Genomic DNA, 21,301 nt, shown 5'->3' on the forward strand with positions numbered 1-21,301 from the left:
TATGTCTACTACGCCCGGGGATGATTTTTATGTGCGGCGTTAAGGAGGATCATGACAAGTTTTTCCTTCCATAGGGATACTCTAACTGACCCAGTATCACTGCCACTTTGTCAAAGGTCTGTTCTTCTGCCCTCTGTTCTGTTGCCTTGTTAAGCGTGTCTTTGTCCCCACACCATGTTGTCTTAACCACTAGCCTTAGAGTATGATAGAACATGGCCAAATTGCTTTCTGAAGAGACTTACCAGGGGTGCCCAGTGGCTCAGTCAGTTAAGTTTCTGCCTTCAGCTCAGGTCATGATCCCACAGTCCTGGGATCAAGTCCCACATCGGGCTCTCTGTTCAGAGAGGAGTCTGCTTCTCCCTCTCTGCCTGCCCCTCCCCATGCTTGTGCTCTCTCTCTCTCAAATAAATAAACAAAATCTTAAAAAAAAAAAAACAAAAAAACTAAACAAAGAGACTTACCAGTCAACGCTTCTTAAAATCTAACAAAAATGTATTGAGGTCCCAATGTGGTGCCAGACAGTATAATGTTGGGGATACGATTTTTAGTATAAACACAGCTTAAAGAGTTTTGCAGTCTTTAAGCAGCCAGACATGAACCAAATAAATAGAAACAGAGATGCCATGTCAATGTGATGGTGACACAAAAGGCAGAGGCCTTGTGGGTTTAAGAGTGTGTGAAGAGGGGGATCTGATCTGGTGGGACAGGGTCAGGGAAGCCGTCCTAGAAGAGATGCGCCATGTGTTGAATAGAAACTAAGGAATTAGAAGCAAGGGAAAAGCATTTGGGGTAGTGGGAACAGCATCTGCAAAGGCTCTGAGGTAGAAGCCTACATAAGGCAGATACCAGATCCAAGGGGCAGACCCAGAGGGAGAGAAAGGGAGTATATGTGGGAATTAGAACGGTGAGTGAGGCCAGACTTCCAGGCCTTTGAACCATGTTCAAGGTCTGGTTTTTGTACCAAGAACCATTATCCTGAGCAAATAACAAGAGTCCCCTTGAATCTTCCAGATTAAGAGCAGTCCCAAGAGCCCTTTCAGCACACCTAGGGTTGCTTCTTTGCAGGAGAAAATGTGCAGCAACCTCTGGAGTGATGCCTCTGTTCATTTAACATCATCCTGCAGCATCTGGAGCTGAGCAGTTGGGTTTTGCCAGCCGTGGAAGGGACAGCTCCTCCACACAGGTCTGCCCGGGTGCTGCCAGCAGCAGCGTCTACCCGGCACTGTGTCAGGTCTGGAGCCCTTCTGCCCCCAGCCTGGCAACCATGTCTTGCCTGCTGGACTCCGCTGGGATGGGCCTGGTGCCAGACACCGTGCCACGGGCTGGAACTGTTCCTCTCACTCTTCATCACCATCCTTGCTCATCACCCCAGGGAGGCACAGGTATCCTCACTCCATGGATGAGAAAACGGAAGCTTGGGGAGCTTAAGTCACTTGTCTAAGACCACATAGCTTACAAGGGACAAATGTGACAGTTGCTGGCTCTCTACAAATTTAATTTCTAAACTTGAATGGTACTTTTTTCTTTTCAAAGAAAGGAGTGGGTCAGACTGGTGAGCATCACCACAGCCCTGTTCTGAGTCAGAATTCTAAAATGTCCCCAGATCCATGCCTTGAGCTGATGAGTATCTAGGCCTGAGACACATCCCCCCCACACACACCCCGCCCCGATCCTGCTCCTGGCACTGCTGTTGTAGTTTGGGGTTTGGGTTCTTTCTGTGCCAAGCAGAGTAACTGAGAAGGTTTTAATCAAGGTGTATGTCTGCTGGGGTTTTATAGAATTGGGAAGTGAGGAGGAGCTCTCTATACACCAGAGCTCAAAATCTCATTAAATGGGTCCATCCCTGTTTGGAGACAGGAGATCCAGACAGAGCCGACAAGATTGATGTTGTTTTCATGAATCTGGGCATCTGTTGTGTTCCTTGTGAGTTTTCAAGGCAAGGAATTTGTTGAGAGAACGAAGAAGCCAGGAGCTCCGGGAAGGTTTCAGAGCTCAGAGAGATGGTGCAGTTTGGAAATAAGGATTGGCTTTCCCCTCTCTGGTGGCATATGTCAGGGGGTAGAAACCAAGCAGAATATAGATTTCTGTGAGTCCCTACCTCTGTCAGACCATGCTCCCTCGATGAGCGCACAGTCTGTGTGCTGAGCATCTGTTCTGTGCGTGGCAGTCAGTGCGTGTGCTGGGTGCCGCAAGTACCCTCTCAGGAACCCCCTCACTACCCTGTGATGTGATTTCAGACCCATCTTGTTGAGGAAGAGCCATGACCAAACTTGCACCAAACTCCCCAGAAGCCAAGAGCAAGAGCTAGAATTTGAACCACTCCACCAGAACTGCTCTGTGGGTTCCCTCATATCTCCTTGGGTGGGGGGATGACCTGCCATTGTTCCTCAAGAGTAGGAGATTTCTACTGGGGCAGATGTGCCTTGCCCTCCTCCCATGCTAGAGGCCATTTGTCACGGTCTGGAGGTATTTTGGGTTGTCACAGCATGGGGGGAGGTGGCAATATTGGCACCCAGTGAGTAGAAAAGCCAGGGATGTTGCTAACCATCCAGCAGCCTCCACCACACACAACAAAGAATGACCTGATACACAAAACCCATAGTGCCAAGCCCGAGAGACCCTGCTTGAAAAGCACGCCTTTTCCATACCCTCTCTAGAGTTATTAGAGGACATTTCCACTGGGGAGCACCTCTCTCTCTAGCACCTTGTCCCTGGTGATGGGTTCTTACAGGGTTTCTGGGTGTTCTCCCGCTAGGATGGGAGCTCTGGGTTGGAGGCAGTAAAATGCTTTTGATAACATCAGTAAGGAGGGAGCAGCCGAACCCGTGATGTTGAGCTCAGCATGGATTTTAAAACTCACCATTCCAGATCCTGCATTCCAGGCAGCTTCCAATAGTGCACATACGCCCCTGGGTTGTTGGGGAAGTTGAGAAAAATCCCCGGTGGGGGCCTGAAACCCGGGGCACCTGCCATGTCACATTCTTGCCCTTCTTCTGAGAATGAGGAATGTTCATAAACTCAGGCCATGCTGCTCAGCATGGCATGCCAAAGGTCACGTTTACTCAGGGGAGCTGTCCACAGGTTTATCTCGAGGGGATGAGCAGACGTGCAAACCTCCCCTTGCCCTTCGCATAGGGATTCCACTGCCTTGCACAACCAGATGAACACTTTCCTCAGTACAGATAGGGAGAGATTCACTTGGTTTAGACCTTTGAAGGAGCCAAAGGTATGTTGTAGGAGATAGTAGACAGTAACTGAATTTTGCTGGGACTGGTTATCATTAACCTGGAGAAGGTTATGAAATGAGGCATGTTCCCCTTCCAGGTGCCCGAGTTGCCAGGAAAGTCCGGCCAGGGCTCAGCTGGGGGCTGCAAGGACCCCCTGTGCATCCTGCCCCTGGCGTGAACCAGCAGAGCCAGCTGCAGGGCTCAGGGATGTACGCACACGAAGCCCGCCGCCCTCACCGTGAGGACTAGCTATGTGGGTGATGCGGAGGCTCGCCTCTGCTTTTCACAGGGAACAAAAGGGCACAAGAAACCCTCTGACTAGCCTCTGTTGCAAGCGCTTTACAGTTATTCTCATTTAACCCCCAAGGTAGGTCCTGTTCTCATCGTCTTACTAACAAGGAAGCAGGCACAGAGGGCATAAGTAACTCGCCCAAGATTATATGATATGGTTGCAAATTTTGAAATTTCCATCTTAAGTGATTGAGAGTTCAAGGACAGTCTGACCCAGAGACGCAGCCTCTTTTTGGGGCAGGCCCCCCATCATTCATAGAGGAAAGTCCTCTTGCTGCCCCAGACCAGGGTGACTGCCTCTCTTCGGGGAGGTCCTTCTCAGGGCCGTCCTTGTCACAGGGGCTTACCACTCTCTGTCATATTTCTCTAGCATTCAGCTGTGAATCCCATGAGGACACAGGCTTTCTAGGTCCTCTCCGTATCCCCAGCATCACCCCAGGAAGTGGCATAAAATAAACACATGGCCAGTGTTTGTTGAATAATACATGAATACGTTCTTTGGATGAACTTTTTCAGAGAAGTTCTTGACAGGGTTTCGTGTACATTCAGGTCCCAAATATGCTTGGAGGGATTTCTTTGGTTTCATCTTGCCTTTTTCCAGTAAGCTCATTGTTTTGAGATCCTTGTATATTCACACATTATAAGAAATACAGGGAGATTCCGTATACCCTTCACTCAGTTTCCCCCACTAGTAACATCTTGCTAATGTGTAGTCACAACCAGAAACTCGGCATGGATGCCGTCTACCCATCATATTCAGAATTCTTCAGTTCTGCGCACATGCATCTTGTATGTTTCCAAACAACGACGATTTCTGTCCTCACGAGGGTGCCAGCTAAAACAAGGAAAGTAACAGCATCCCAGGGTGGCTCAGCACTTGGGCTGGGGTCTTCAGAGGTAGAGGCTGTGGATGGTGAGGTAGGGCCACCCTGTGGGTGCCTGGTTACCTGTGGTCCGGCTACCTGGGCTCAGAGACGGAGGACACTGCACTCTGAAAGCATGGTGTGGCTGTCCCCTAAAACGTGCCCTAGGGGGAAAGACAAAGGCAATGTGACCTCTCAGCCATGAGAGCCTTGAAGGTGACGTCTAATAAATCCCTGCATGCAGCCCATGTGCTCCCCAAGTACCACCTAAATCCTTGTCCATGGGTCTGAATCCCCACTCAGCAGTAAAACCTCAAGCTCATCAGTTAACCTCTCAGTGCCTCAACTGTAAGATGGGGGTAGCCATTGTATCTACCCTGGTCATCATTGAGGGGATTAAGTGAGGTAATACAGGGGGACACTCAGAAGAGTGCCTGACACGGAGTTAATTGCTCAGTGGAAACCAGCATTACCCTTGACATCATGCCTTTACATCAAATCAATTTGCTGTTTTCACTGCGCTTCGTTCCAGGCACCCATATCTGCATACTGATGCGGTTTTAGACTCTAGGACCCGGGGTGACTCAGTGGGTGTTGGGAAGTGACGTGACTCTGAGCCTATTTGTTGACCTGGAGAATGGGCGTGATGATAGGACCCGCCTCACAGAATTTGTTGTGAGATTTTGGTTGTCGAGACACACGGCTGACCCTCTGGAAATGGAGCCCTGTTCCTTGCCACCTAGAACCTCTGATAAGGCATCAAATTGCTCATCTTCTCCAAGCCTTGTTTTTTCACTCCTTTAAGTGGGAGGGTTGGACAAGATCTGATTATCCGGCTTTCAGTTTTAAATTTGAGATTCCCAGTCACCGCCACCACTTTGCTGAAAGAGGGTCTCGTGTTTGGGTGCGATGGTGCATCGGAATTGGCTGTGACAGGTGCCTCTGAAGGCCGAGTCACCCCCAGAGTAACTTAGAAATCTGGCCATGCACCACACCCAGGCAGAAGCATCCAGGCAGAGAAGGAAAAGGAAAACGTGGCGGGCTATCACATCCTAACACCGGAGTTCTGGTTTGGGGACATAGCTCTGCGCTCCCTTCTTCACTCCCAGGCTGTGCTTCCTGTTCCAATGTACTTCATGGGGACACAAGGCCTGGCAGGCCACATGCTGCCCGCACTGCTCGGCCAGGGATACCAGGCTTGAGCCCGAGCCACTGGTACTGGGGCCCCTGGCATCCGTGCTCGTGACCAGAGCTCTTTATTCCCAGTCTCCTCTAGCTCTGCTGGGGAACGTCCTTTGGAAATCAGAGTGGCACGTCAGTGCCACGTGGTTTTAGGGGAAAGTTGCTGAGTGTACAAGACGTCTCCCCACTTGATCTGGCATTGTGGGAGAAAGGGGGGCACTCCTCAGAGATTTCTGCTTAAAGACCGAATGAGAAGCAGATGGTTGGTTCACACTGGCTGTGATAAGAGGCAGGTGCCTTGCCGGAGTTTTCATTTCCTGCAGGAGCCAAAGGACGGTAGAGATTGCGCTCCTCCATCTTTTTAGAATCACCCCATAGCACCGTGCTCGTGATTGTGGAAAAGCCAGGCAGCCAGGCTGATGGGTTCAAATCCCAGATGCCACTTACTTGCTGCAAGGGTGGGGGTGAGTTTGACCTGAACTACTCTGAGCCTCAGTTTCCCTGGCAGTGAATGGGAATGAGTCTTGCCTGCAACAGAGCGCCACTAAGTCTCGAACGAAGAGCACTCGCGGTGAGCACAGGCACAAGCAGCTACTGGTGATAACCGAGTGCAGCAGTTTGCCCCCGGACGTCAGTTACCTGCCGTTCCTTGGAGCAGAGCCGTGGCCCCAGGAGAGTGGGCAGGCACACAGGCACAGAGTCTCAGAACCTGGGCCTGGGATGGACCTCTGTGCTGATCCAGCCTAACCAAGCTCTTCCCGATGCTTAAAGCCCCTCTCCTGCATCCTGGAAGGGATGTCCAGCCCCTGCAGGGGAACTCATTCCAATGCAAGAAGCTTTCTTTGTTGTGAACCTGAGATCTGCCCATTTTGGTTATTTCTCTCTTGTTTTGTAATTTATCCAAGACTACAACCACAGTACAGGCATGCCTGGAGCTCAAACCTGCATCTCAGCACACAGCTCATGCCCATAGCCTCTAGACCCTCTTACCTCTGTCATTCAGGGTTCATTCCACTTTGCCCAGGACTCAGCAGGCCTCTGGACACACACAGGGCCAGTGTGACCTTGCAGGGGGAATCCCAGATTAGAAGGTTGCCTTTGGCCTGTGAGCTCTCCAGAATTTGGGGGATCAGCCATCTGACCGTGTTCCTGGAGTCTGAGCCAGCCCTTCTTGTCTGCAGATGCTGACTGGCTGATGGGACCACTGCAGGAGAGGTGTGGGAGTGTTCCCGGCAGCTGGGTGCCCTGCAAGACAGATGTAAGACAGGCCTGTCTGAGCTACCCAAGACCGCCTACTTCCCCAGAGGGAAGCTGCCCAGATTGAATGATCATTTATTGATCTTAGGTTTCCCTTGTACAAAGTCATCCTGCCACCCCCATTCACAGAACTGTCCACATCCCAAGGACATAGCAACATTCAACACATAATTTATGTTGTGCACCCACTATGAAACAGAGGAGAGCCAAAGAGATGAGGCGCTGGCATTCCAGGGCAGGAAGACAATCCCGTCAATAAACAAATGAGAAAACAGTGACAGGCCATGACAACAATAACGTTCGCAGATGGGCAGTCACCTCCCCTCAGGGAGGGGAAGCTGTTAGCCGAGCTGAAGAAGGCGCTGGCTATTCAGAGATGGGGGCACAGCAGGTGTATGGCACAGGTTTGGGAGACATTGAGCTTCATCCTTCCGGCTGCCCCGGAAAGTGGATTACATGGGGGCCACAGTGGAAGCAGGAGACCATTTAGGAGGCTGCTTGCAGTTGCGGTAGCTTGGATTTGAGTGGGGACAGAAAGAGAAGATGTCCTGGAATTGTCTGGAGTGACATCAGGCCACGAGGGGGGGAGTCAGTGCCTGGGTTCAGACCCAGGCCCGAGTGGTACATCTGCGAGCTGGGCCTCTCCTTCCCTCGCGTGCACATGTTAAAGTGGAGGACACGACCGTTTGTAGACTAGAGGTGATGAGAACGGGGCCTATGACACATGACTGGGTAGAAACACTCTTTGAGATAATGCACACATTTGCCAAACTTGAGACAACAAAGTACCATAGACAAGGTGCCTTGAACAGCAGGAGTTTATTCTCTCACAGTACCGGAGGCCAGACTCCAAAGTCAAGGTGTCAGCAGGGCCATGCTCCCCGCAAAGGCACGAGGCCTCCGGCTCAGGTGCCTGAGTATTCCTGCTGCCAGAGGGAGGACAGAGAAGCTGAGCCTGTGGCCCCTAAAGCCAGGCCCCATCATAACCTGCTGAGAGAGGAGAGCTGCATGGGGGAGGCAGTCGGGCAGGCCAGCAGGGTTGGCCAGAGCAGTGGACAAAGCGGGGCTACATCCCTGGCTGTAGGTCTCTCCTTAGACCCGCCTGATAAAACAGGTATAGCCCCTTGTCTTAAGGAAGCTGGCTCCCAGTGACCTGCCAGAGCTAACAGTAGGGACCAGAAGAGCCAATATTTGGCGCAGAACTGGTGTATTTTCCTTCCTATGGCAAGTGGCCCCTGGAGGGCTCTCCCTCTACCAGATGGCTCCCACAGCGTGAGCCTCTGAAACTCAGTGGCTTCAGACAGCGCTGCATCATTATGTCCCCCACCCCTGCGGTCTGGCTGGCCTCAGCTGGACGCTTCTGGCTTGGGGTGTCTCATGCAGTGATGGGCTGGGTGCAGCTGGAGCTGGAATCATCAATGGGGCTGGACGTCCAGGATGGCTTCTTTACCCCCCAGCCTGCACTGCAGTGCTCCTGACCTCTCCCTCTATGTGGGTGTCAGCCTCCAGGACCTCTCCTGGGACTTGGGCTTCTCCTGGCCCAAATGTGTCCCAGGTAGTCCCTTCTTCCATGGAGGCAGACAGAGGTCATGCATGGCCTGGCACCACGTCGCTTCCACCACGTTGTTCTGTTTTTACAGTTCCATCATGATATGATTCACATACCATACACTTCACCACCTTTATTTTTTTTTAATGCTATAATTGATTTTATTTTCTTTTATTCTAAAGATTTTACTTATTTATTCATGAGAGACAGAGAGAGAGGCAGAGATACAGGTAGAGGGAGAAGCAGGCTCCATGCAGGGAGCCCCATGTGGAACTCAATCCCAGGACCCCAGAATCACGCCCTGAGCCGAAGGCAGGCGCTCAAACACTGAGCCACACAGCCATCCCCACTTCACCCCCTTCAAAGTATACAATTCAGCAGGTTTTGGGTACATGACATTATTAAGATTTTCAAATTGTGGTTAAATATATATCGCAAAATTTGGCATTTTTCAGTGTACAATTCAGTGGCGTGAATTACACACACACAGTGCTGTGCAACCTTTACCACTGTCTGGTGCCAAAGCCTTCTCATATCCTCAAACAGAAACTCTGCAACCAGTCAGCAGTAGCTCCAGCAACCAGTAACCTTAAATCTACTTTCCACCTCTGTGAATTTGTCTGCCTCCGCTCTGTCGTGGAAGTGGACCACACGCCAACCTTCTAGGTCTGGCTTCTGGGTAGGAAGCCGTGGGGGGTGTCCTGGGAGTTTGGGCATGAGCGGCTGTGGTGGAGGTGGGATGACCAGACAGATTCTGGATTGGTTTCCAAGGCAAAGCCAGCAGGATTTCCGATGGGTTAGATGGGATGCCGGAGGGGGGCCCCCGGAGGGATGGGGTGGCCCGGAGCCTCATACAGGCAACTGAGTTGGGCACCTCTGTTGCCATCGTGTCATTTCTATGGGAACCTGCTATTTGTGGCGAGCGATACTGCTTTCCAGACAGAACAGCGATGTGAAATCATCAAAGTGTATTTGTTAAAATGCGAGATCATTTGGAGGGAAAGGGTCTTACGAATACTGGCAAACACAGCAAAGCAAGGCGGACTGCAGGTGCCGCGTCTGGAGAAGCATGACCCTCCGGCACTGGTGACACGTTGGCAGAAAAACGAGACACTGTCTGCTGCGGGAAGCGGCAGGGTGCTCTTGCCCTCTCGGAAAACCCAACTCCATGTGGAAGGGGCCGATGCGGACCATCGGTTTGTTGTGGGGAACACGGGACAGATCTGCAGCTTCTTGGCCGCAGTGCCTGGACGGAAGGTGGGCAAACTGTCCACCAAGGGCCAGCTGACAAGTGCTCTGCGGGTTCGGTCCCCGCTTCTCTGCTCTGCCAGCCTCACCCTTCAAGGCAGCCACGGCCACCGCAAATGATCGAGTGTTCCAGAAGTGTCTATTTGCAAAATCAGGCAGCTGGCCGGCATTTGGAGACCCTGAGCCTAGAGTCTGAATCCTCTTCAGGGACCTTCTGTGAACCCCAGGCCTGCCAACACTGAGCTGAAGCCCGAGCTTCCCGTTCTCCCGTGGGCCGGGGTGAGCCGAGCAGCCCCGTTTCGTGTCCTGTTTTCGAGTCGACTGAACTCCTGCTGGCATTGACCCACTTAAACCTCGTAAGCATTTCCACCTGGGGATTGGAATCCAGTTTGACCTGGTTCCGTGCCAGAAAGTAATCTCCTTTTTAGAGCCCATTTGGAAGCCCGTCTCCTCTTTCCACACCTTCCGAAACCATACCGAATGTGGATCGATTTTGAAGTGCCTCTGGGCTCTGTGTTAATGCCATGTCAAATTATTCATTAGTTGTTTTCCTATAATTAAATGTCTAGACGCACTCGGCTGCCATGAACTGAGGTTGCACTTACCCCTCCTCTGCCTTCTTTCTGTATATTATTATTTGAGAAAGCCAAAGGGGCGTCTTTCCTCCAAACATTGGAATAAGCTAATAATACACGTCACAACGATGATTCAGAAAATGCAGAAAAGTAGACTGTCACCCCACAGATGAAAGATAAAAGTGTTGAACAGGAAATGCATTTCTTTCTTTTGAGCCTTGCTTCCCCATGTACTGGCTTATGGTTTTATTTTCTGCCTTGACAAAATTATAGCCAGACTGCATGTAAAATTTCCCAGTTCTTTCTCTCGCGTTGCTTCAAAAATCGTTTCCCTGCGTTTTTCTGCAGTTTCGGTAAATAAATGAGCTATCGTATCACAGCTTTTTTTTTTTTTTGGGCGATCCCTTACTGCTGGTTGCTTACATTATTTTCAGTTGTCCGCTCTCGTAAACTACACTGCTGTGACCATCTCTGAGTACAGACCTGTTCCTCTGTTTAGGATTACTTGCATTAGCTAAATTTCTGGAGGTGGAATTATTTGGGTTTAAAATATTTAGTATCTCTTGATTCCTTGTGGCTATATTTTCCAAAAAGGCTGCACCCAGGGACTCTCCAGCAGGATGTGTTTGGAGAGGCAGGGGTGATGTTCTGACACTCAGAACTGAGATCAGAAAGGCATTAACATAACTTTTGGTTGGTCTGTTGGTTTTTCCTCCCGGAGATCATTTCAAAGAGAGGAAATTGGCTCCACACCTAACACACAAAGCAGTTAAGAGAGGAGGCAGGCTGCGTAGTCCCATAGCGAAGGATGCCCATAGCGAAGGATGCTATTTCTGCATACTAGCCTTTGCCCACATTTCTTGGTAGAGCCTTCAGACCCTTTGGGTTAGGACTTTGCACATAGTAGGATATCAATAACGTTTTTTAAAAACAGGAGTGTCCTTTGGGCAAGTTTCTTTTCTTCCAAGCCCTCAGATCTCTTATCTGTAAGATGAGAATAGTAAGAATTCATTCAGCAGACACTGAGCATGCCTGTCATATGTGCCAGGCACTGTGCCATCTGCTGGGGATGCATTGCATCTCTGGGGAATGGCAAATGGCGAATGGCATGAAGGCACACTTTCAGGTGATACACAAATAAATATACACGTGCAAACGGTGGTGAGTGGGAAGAAACAATACTACTCTAACAAATTACAGTGGATACTTTTACTTCTATGCAGTTAAGAAAAAAGCTTCTTGGGATCCCTGGGTGGCTCAGCGGTTTAACGCCTGCCTTCGGCCCAGGGTGTGATCCTAGAAACCTAGAGTCCCACATCGGGCTCCCTGCATGGAGCCTGCTCCTCCCTCTGCCTGTGTCTGTGTGTGTGTGTGTGTGTGTGTGTGTGTATCTCATGAATAAATAAAATCTTAAAAAAAAAAAAAGAAAAGAAAAAAGCTTCTCTGAGATAACATAGGATGTTTGAAATCTGAGGTGCACATGGAAGTTGGCCAAGCAGGAGTGAGGGAAGCAGTCCAGGCAGCAAGAATAGCCCACGCAAAGGCCCTGAGGCCAGAGAGCTTTGTACTTTTCCAGGAATCGGAGGCAGTGGTTGCTTGGGCAGCATCTCAAAGGCCTCATGAAAGCCTGGGAACCAAAATTGAGCTGAGAAGTGACCAGCTGAAGGCGAGGAAGCAGGAAGGTGACTGTCCCAGCGGTCGATGACCATGGTGGTCTAAAGGAGGTGGTGGAGACGAGTCCTATTTCAGACACAGATCAGAGTTCCCTTTTAGGCTCCTTTCTCTGGTTTCATCCTCCAGCTGATGACCAGGTAGTTCTGGTCATGTTCAAGAAGTCAGCACTAAAGAGCAGTTGGCTTCTAAGCCAGTTTGTGAGAGGCAAGAGTGAAGACTGCATCTCTGAGACAGCAGCCACACCCTGGAACCAAAAAACTGGCTGGACTGAGCTCTGGTGCATCCCAGCCAGGAGTCGGGGATGCTGGCAGCACCAGAGCATATATCTCTCAGGCTTTGGCTAGAATCACCTCAGAATGAGTCACAAGGTGAGCACCACCATCCCCATCCCCAGCGAGACACAGCCAATTCTTGCATGTCACAGATCAGGTCAGATCTGGCCTGAATGGGAGGAGCAAGCGAGAGCCAGCTGGCTTTCCCACATGTGATCTCATGAAGGAATGGGAAGCCACCACTATGTCCGACAGGGAGCTGCTCGGAGTGTAGATGCTGGACTAGACAGGTCCCTCTAACTCACATCCCGTCAAGACTGGTGGGGGAATCCAATGTCTGCTTTATTATCGATTCTTAAGGTCCCAGGCTGGTACAAAGTTCAGAGTAAGTTGCATGCTTTTAGCTAATGCTTAAATGATCTTATGTATTGATTAATCAGATTGTTTAAAATTAAGTGCCACAAGTCAAATCCTCCTCTAAGGAGTTTAATTTTTACAGACCCACATGACTGGCCTGTTGTAATAGGATATTTGGCATCCATTGGTGGCTACATTTGGGGCCAGGTTTCTAGATGAACTTCAGTTCAAACTGCAGCTCCTTAGGCAGGTAATTAATTCTATGACCTTGGACATGTTACCTAAACTACCTGAGCTTCATGTTTCTCCTCTGTAGCTCATAAGAGCACCTGCTTCCCAGAGTCATGAGAATAAGTGGTGTCGATATATATGAAATAATTAGAACAGGGCAAGGCATATAGCAGGTGCTCAACAAGTGATGAGGTTTGGATGCACAAGCTGCATTCTCCAGCAAGCCACCACGTGTGGCTCCTGAGCCTCTGAAGTGTAACTGGTCTGCACTGCCAGGTGCTGTAGGCATAACACACACACTAGATTTCAAAGATGTAGTATGATCAAAAATAGTAAAATCTCATTGATTAGTTTTCATATTGATTATCTGCTGAAATGATGATTTGGGGATATATCAAGTTGAATAGAACATACAACTAGCATTAATATCATCTGTTCCTCTTTTTTTTCTTCTGTAATATGGCCACTAGAAAATTTTAAATTCCGTCTGTGACTTGCATTTCTATTTATTTTTGACAGCACTGATCTAACGGCATGATTTAAGAAGCAGGAATAATTAAGAAATGGGAAAAGCATAGACTTTACAGAAGGATTTAGGGCTTGGGGCACCTGGGTGGCTTAGTCGGTTAAGCATCTGCCTTTGGCTCAGGTCATGATCTCAGGTCCTGGGATCGAGTCCCATGTCTGTTGGGTTCCCTGCTCAACGGGGAATCTGCTTTTCCCTCTCCTTCTCCCCCTCCTCCTGCTTATGCTTTTTCTCTCTCGCTCTCTCTCAAAAAGAAGGAAGAAAGATTTATGGGCTAATCAGGGTAGTACCATGCTCTGTATGCTACTAGGGAAGTCCCCTAACCTCCGTGTGCCTCGCCTTTCTCATCTGCAAAGTGGAAGCAAAAATCCCTACCACAAACAAGTTTTGAGTCTTGAGTGAAACCGTGTGTATGAAGTGCTGAGCTGCATCCTTGGCCCAGGACAGGTGCTCAGACACAAACAGAGGTTATAGCCTTTGTTACAGGTGCGGGGTGTGTTTAGCATCCCAAGGGGGCAAAGTAGATCCTGAGGATACCTTCATAACTACTTAGTGGTGCAGCAAGCCGACCATGGCATGCTGTTTTCACCCCCGTTGCCACATTTGACCTTCAGAATGACCCCGGGAGCAATAGCTCCTCGTGGAGCTGAAGGAACAGAGGCACAGGGGCCCTTTAGGGTCTGAGCAGGAAGCGGAAGCCAGGTGTTCTCCTGTCAACCTTGTGCTTTCCGGAAACTTGCAAAGTTTTCCAGGGACAGGTTTCAGTGTCGTTTCCCCTCCAGTTAGATAGCATCCCCAGGCATCCCCTGAACCAAAAAGAAGACCAGCACCTAATACAGTCCAGCAGTCTGCAGGGCAACCTCACCTGGTAGAGCCGGTGGGGTGCTGTGCATTATGGAGGCGACTTGAAAGGCAGGAAAGGCACCCCTGGGCCTCTTGCTCCCCAGCCTGGTGGAGAGTAGTGTTGTTGCTTGTGGCGGAGAAGAGGAAGCTCCCAAAGCCATGCGCCCTGGACACACTGGCACCCCCTTATGTCTCAAACCAACCGGGTACCCAAGAGTACAAGCTTCTGGGGCACAGCAGACATGCTGCATTGCAATGTGCTTTAAATTAATATGTTAGACACTTTCTCTCATCAGCACATAAAGCGCTACCTCATTCTTTTTTATCGGATGAATGTTATTCTGTGTTATGGATGCACCAAAATTTATTTAGCCAGTTCCCAGTGATGGACATTTAGGTTGCTTTCTGTTTATACCAATGAGGCAAATTCCTTCAAGTAGAATGATGCTTAGAAAAAGTGGTTGGGGCATTTAAAAGTTTGTGGATTTGATTAAGTGCTGTCCAAAGTATGCGTATAAATGGGTAGCCCCACCAACAAGGTATGAGGTGCCAGTTCCCCCACACCATCAACATGGCCAGATAGTTCACGTTGGGAAGTCCATGTGGAAAAAGCAGAGGGAGGGTGAGGTGGCAGCTGGGAGGCTGGGGCAGCTGTCCAACTAGGAAACTGGGTACTGAACCAGGACAAGAGCAAAAGAGGGGAGGGTGGAGGATAGAGCTACAGTGGTGCTGAATGAAGGTAATGGGACAGAGGAACCAAGCATGGGTCTCAGGTTTCCGACTTGAACAAATTGGATCTGTTCACTGAGATGCTGAACATAGGAAAGGGAACAAGTGTGTAAAGGGAAACAATGGTTTTAGCTGAGAACCTACGAGCTCAATATGCAGGACATCCTGTTGGTGGTGTCTGCAGGCCCAGGGAGGAAGATTTGGGGATGGTAAATCTGTGGAAATCATGAGTGTGCATGAGATCTTCTTGGAGTGCATGGATGGATGAGTGGGTGGGTGGATGGATGGACAGACAGGTGGGTAGGTGAGTGGATAGATAGACAGGTAGATGGGTAGACGGATAGATGGATGGACAAACAGTGGGTGGATGGATACGTGGATGGATAGACAGTAGATGGGTAGATGGATAAATGGACAGGCAGACAGGTGGGTGGGTAGATGGATGAGTGAGGGGTAGATGGGTAGATGGATAGATGGATGGACAAACAGGTAGGTGAGTGGATGGGTAGATGGACCAACAGGTGGGTGAGTGGATAGAAGAAAAGATGGATGAGTGGGTGGGTAGATGGATGGAAGGATAGATGGGCAGAGGCAATGACAGACAGAAATCTAGATTTTATTCTGTTTGGATTAAACCATATGAAATTGCTGTCTTTATTGTTCACAAATGACAAAATACTTAACTTGATGCAGGCTAAAGTATGTGAGGGGGAAAGGTACGTCATGCCGTCTGCAATTTACTTTAAAATACATCAGAAGTAGAGAGGATTAATGGATGGATAGCAGGGTAGATATGTGATAAAGCGAGCGTGGTACCATGGCATCATCAGAAGCTGGGGGTGGAGGCGGCATACAGGTATTCACTGTCAAATTCAACTTTTCTTTATGTTGGAAATTTCCACAGTAAATTCATGGAAAATGATTTTCAGTGGTCAAATGTTGGCAATTTCATGTGGTTTCACTTAATATGTATTCCTCATTTGGCCAAGAGAGCTTTCTGGGTTCCCATCTGTGGCATCAACAGATCTGCCTCACAGTCTCTTTGGTCTTATTCTTCCCGGAGTTGGGGACTGGGGGTCGGCGTTCCTCCCTCCTGGAGTTAATGTTGAATTGCCCTAATGAGCTGATTACTGCGCCAAGTTCGTTGGTATCTGGCTTGTAATAATTATAGATTTCCTCTGCGATTTGATCCCATTGGTTGCCACAGCAACAGCGTAATAGCTCAACTGAAGTACTGTCACGGTGATTTAGAACCAACATGTCTCTTGCAGCCTCCAGTCTGGGTGCCCCCACCCCCTTGCTGTCGTCATGGCAACTGATGAGCAGCACATGACCAAAAGCTCTGTGTCTCCCTCCCTCTCCCCTCCCCATATTGCAACCATTCCCCGATTCCTCTCCTGGACCCCTTGTGGACAGGCATTGACCCCAGCTTGGCTATACTGGGGGGCTAGAGTAATCGATGCCCCAAACCTTCCACGGAGAGTGGGGGGTTAGGTGGATTGTCAGAGCCAGAGCCACCCCTCTGGCCCCCAGGGGTCTTGGAGATGACTTGGTGCCCCTCAGAGCCCCTTCAGGTCTGGGGCCATGCCATAGGCAGGATCTGCTGCATCGCCCCCATAGGAGGGCTGGGGGGGGTGGTCATTTAGAAATCCAAAGCCGTGGATCACTGATTCATACTCCAGGGGTCCGGAGCCTATGAGAGAACAATCTAGGAAGAGGCTCCTGGAAGAAGGGGGGGTGGACGGGCAGAGAGCCTATTTAGAAGGTCCTGGGTCAGGTGCCTCATCCTTCCGGTTTAAACTGAGCTGTACTTAAAACATCTTTTTTAAAAATCCATGTTCTATTTTTCTCTGTGTGTTTATCTCTTTTTTTTTTTTTTTTTCAGTCTCTGTCTGTCTTTGTTTCTGTGTGGATCTTTTCCTTTCTGTTTCTGCCTGAAACCTCTTTGTGAAGCCACCTCTCAGCCTCTCACTCTCTTCCCTCCTCCTCCTTCACCCCCTCTCCATCCCCCTGCCTCTAGCATTTGCTGGGAACCAGCTGAGAGCATCCTTTGCCCAAATCTGCTTTGCTTCTGAGGCTCCTTTCCTCCCCCGGTACCTGAGCCCATGTTTCAGGGACTGCCTGGAAGTCCGGAGCATCCTCCTGAGGGGGAGCTGGTACCTGGAGGCACCTCTTAGGATGAACCCAGCCTTTCTCATCCCTGGGACTCTGCATAATGGCATAGAGCAGGCGGGAGCTGGGCTTGCTGCAGGACCCTGACTACCCGGCACTGTGAGTGCAGACGTGTGTGCATGCGTGCGCGCGCGTGCATGTGTGTGTGTGTGAGATATGCATTTGTGCATATCTACTGGTATGTGGAGGTATGTGTCAATGTGTGTCAGTGGCTCTTATCTGTGGTGCTGGGTATGCGAGTGTGTGTGTGCATGTGTGTACCCATGGTCATGTGTGCAAGTGTGCCTGTGTATGGCTTTTGGTCTAAAGGACACACAACTGTACATGACAGATTTTTCAAGGATGCTCAGTGGAAGGAACACAGTGGGATGAACCCCTTTAAAGTGGGAACAAAATTAACAAAAAGTGGTATTAAAATGACAGATAAGCAAGTCGCTTTTGCCAGCCGGCTTGCAAAAGCACTTCTACACGTGTCCGCCTTCTGTCCCCAGGAAATGAAGTAAGGGTCACCTTGAAAAGCTCTTTTTGCTCAAGAGCTAAAATAGATCCTTTCCATCCTGAGGGCTAAAACAGCACACACACACATGCACCTGTGTCTTTGAAACTCGGGAACGGGAGGCTCAGGGGATCGCCAGCAGGGGTATTCTGCTTCGCCCGCCAGGAGAGCGGAGTTTGCAGGGAGACCCTCTTGCCTGACAGCCAGGATGGCCTGTACCATGCACCACGAGCAGGTAGGAGAAACCTTTGATGGCGACTCCCCTCACATCTCACACTTCTGTGGTCAATTAGAAGTTCATTGTGAGTTTTTCTCACTGCGGCAGCCCATGCCCCAAGGGGCGGCAAGAAGGAAGCAGGCTCAGAAAGCAAAATTTCACTTGTAGGGCAGGACATGGCAATCCGGGTGACTTGCCGTTTTGTAGTTAGTCTGTGAGAGCTGGCAGCTGCGCCACCCCGGGAAGGGATTCCTTCATGCTCTGCCTGACCCTGAATCCCGGGGGGGACTTGGCAGCTGGCTGCTCAGAGTGAATGCTAACATCTCGGGGAGAGGATGGGTCCGGAGGTGGACACAGCCTCAGGAAGGCTGCAGGCCAGCGAGGGACAGACTCCAGTCACCTGGTGCCACACCCTCACCCTCAGAGGACTGCTACCACTTGAACCTCCTTGAGGCCAGCACTCTTGTGGCCTCCATCTGCCATGGCCTCATCTCCTCAGTCCATCTGCCAAAGCCCTCATCACCTCCTCCGTCCTTGCCTCCAGGAAATCTTTAACTTCCACCCGAGTAGAGCTGCCCCCAAATACCTTGTACCTCCAGCAGCATGTACCCTGCAGACCTTTCTCCACGTGCCCATGAGCTGCAGTTTGTTTCACAAGGACTTTAAGAAAAATATCAATGAGGATGAAATACATACAGAGCAACTGGCCTGGACGCTTAAAAAATCCATGTCATAAAAGGCATAACGGCTGAGACATGGTTCCCAGTTAAAGGAGACCAAGAGCCATGTGAGCAGACGCAGAGAGCCGTCCTGCCGTGGCGCCTGGAACACAAAGGACATTTCAGGTTCAAGTGGGCGAACTTGAACGTGGGCTGTTAGATAATAACATTGTGTCAGTGACAAATCACCTGAGCTTGAAATACTTGTGTCTCAGATCACTTGTGCTGAGAGCACATGGAATGCTCTTGTTCTGTTTTGTTTTTTGTTTGGTTAATAGAACGATAATAGTAACTACTTTAGGGGATTGTTTGGAAAATTGAAGGTGCCATATCATATGTAAAGAGCTTAGCATGGGTCCCAAAGTAGGCGATTGGTAAATGTAGTTGCTGTTGCTGGTTACTCTTTTTTTTTTTTTTTTTTTAAGATTTTATTTATTTGAGAGCGTGAGAGAGAGCATAAGCGGGGCATCAGGGCAGAGGGAGAGGGAGAAGCAGGAGAAGCAGGCTTCTGGTTGAGTGGGGAACCCAATGAGGGGCTCCATCCCAGGACCCTGAGATCATGACCTGAGCCAAAGGCAGATGCTTAACCAACTGAGCCACCCAGGAGCTCCTGGTTACTCTTGTTAGCATTTTCCAGGCACCCTGTGATTGGATGCAAGTGAAAGGTCTTTCTCATCTGCATCCAGGACCAGCTTCCCTGGCTTGTGACCCATATGGTCACACAGGGCCCATGCTCATGGAACCCCATTCACACTTGGTTTAGTACTCTACTGTCACTGTCTTCAAATTCTTAATCATTCTTGACAAGGGACTTCGAATATTCATTTTTGCACTGGGTCCCACAATCACCCAGCCAGTTCCCTCTGCACAGCCATCGGGAGCAGCTCTTAGACTAAACTCCCTGTCACCTCATCACAGCTCAGAGAGTCCCAACCAGGCTCGTACATTGCTCCACTCCAACCCCAACACAGTGCGTCAGCCTGCAGCATCCAGCACAGCGGCCGCTCCCCATGTGTGACAGTCAAGCACCCTGAGATGAGGCTAATCCAAATAGAGATGTGTTGTGGGTATAAAATTTATACTGAATTTTAAAGACATCATACAGGGAAAAAAAAGGAATATAAAATATCTTAGTAATAATTATATTGATTACATATTGAGATGATTTTTAGATACATCAAATTAAATAAGATATATTAATTTGACCCGTTTTTATTTTTATTTTTAAATTTTTTTATTTTTAAGTAATCTCTACCCAATGTGGGGCCCAAACCCGAGTGGCATGCTCTACCGACTGAGCCAGCCAGGTGCCCCTGTTTTAGCTTTTTTGGCATGGTCACTAGAAAGTGTAAAACGACTTAGGTAGGTCGCATTTGAGGCTCGCATTATATTTCTGTTGGACAGCGTTGCCTTCAACCAGATTACCTACTAGTCCATCATGACCTGAAACCAAACCAGGCCAGCAAATGAGAGCCCAGTGGATCAACTTCCAAGGGCATTTTTTTTTTTTTAGATTTTATTTATTTATTCATGGGAGACACACACAGAGAGAGAGAGAGGGAGGCAGAGACACAGGCAGAGGGAGAAGCAGGCTCCATACAGGGAGTCCGATGTGGGACTCGATCCCGGGTCTCCAGGATCATGCCTTGGGCTGAAGGCAGGTGCTAAACCGCTAAGCTACCCAAGGATCCCCCCAAGGGCTTTTTTTTTTTTAAACCAAACTCCAGCCCTGGTGCTCCAGCTTAGACCCACATCTCCCCGCCAAAATCCACCAGGCACCTCTCTCTAGTAGGGTCATCGCTGCTGGCCAGCCTTTTGTAACTCTTGGCTTTCTTCCTGAAATGCCCCAACATACTGATTTTTAGACCCTAAGAGTTTGTCGAGTGGCCTAAATATATTTGCAAGACAGAATGGTGGGCAGAAAGAACCCTGGACGTGGAATCAGAAGAAATAACTCAAGAATTAAAATCCCAGACCACCCCTTCTTTGTCCGGTGAACCTGGGCCCTGTATTTAACTTCTCTGTGCAGGGAAGCAGAACAGCACTGGCTACAGAGTCTCGCAGACCTGGGTTTGAAGCCTGGCTCTGTGGTGTACGAGCTGTGTGACACAAGACAGGCCCCTGTCCCTTAAACACACAAGTTCTCCGACCTTCCGGAATCCACAGCAGAGGGCTGGCACCAGCCTCTCACATTTTGTTTATTTGTTTTGTGTTTCTTTCCCCACCTTGATGGTTTCACTCCTCAGGGTGACCAAGAAAGAACGGAGATGGAGTGTTTGTAAATTCTCTCGTGGCTCTTTGGTGTTGTGGGCCAGGTGTTGACAGGCTTGAAAAGCTGCCTGAGAGCCAACTGGGGAGGGGGGCGGTCCTCAGTTCTGAGCAGGTGGATGGATCCCCAGTCATCTTGGTCCCCCTGCCTGTCCCCTTGCCATGGTGACCACCGGACACAGGCTGTCTCAGTGGGACCCCACAGTCGGAGTATTCCACTCCATGGAGTGCAGCACGTTTGGTGAGGCTTCTCCGTGTGACATGGTGCTAGGTGCTGGGGCTGCTGAGCCGAAATCAGTCACCTACTAGCAAGTGACACTGATGATCCCCCATCACAATATGAAATTATCTTATTTATGGTCTGCTCCTTCCATTGGAACAGAATGCAGAGACGCTGCTGTCTGGTTCAGCACCCCTGCCTGGGTCCTTAGGGTTTCAGCGTTGTGTCTTCAGGCGGCAGGTGATCAGGAAATGCCTGACAATGAATCCATGAATGGATGAACGAGTGAGTGAATAAATGAATTTCCCTGGCTAAAGGGAGAGACAGAGATGGTCTCTGTCTGTCGACATTATAGGTGAACCGGAAAAGAATATGTAATATCAGT

The 21,301-nt window shown here is 49.6% G+C and overlaps 1 protein-coding gene across 2 annotated transcripts in view; it reads left to right on the forward strand.

Annotated features, from left to right (window-relative positions):
• The window catches only part of ABAT (4-aminobutyrate aminotransferase), an 85,554-nt gene that overhangs the window by 12,163 nt on the left and 52,090 nt on the right, over window positions 1–21,301 (forward strand). The window contains exon 1 of one of the 2 annotated variants that reach the window (XM_077906576.1): window positions 16,777–17,095. The exons of the other annotated variant lie outside the window; for it this stretch is intronic. The gene's annotated coding sequence lies outside the window, so the exon portion shown is untranslated. Of the gene's footprint in view, window positions 1–16,776; window positions 17,096–21,301 lie in introns of those variants that run through there. 2 annotated transcript variants of the gene reach the window in all.

This window comes from Canis aureus, chromosome 8, assembly GCF_053574225.1.
Source record: "Canis aureus isolate CA01 chromosome 8, VMU_Caureus_v.1.0, whole genome shotgun sequence".
NCBI classification, from domain to species: domain Eukaryota; kingdom Metazoa; phylum Chordata; class Mammalia; order Carnivora; family Canidae; genus Canis; species Canis aureus.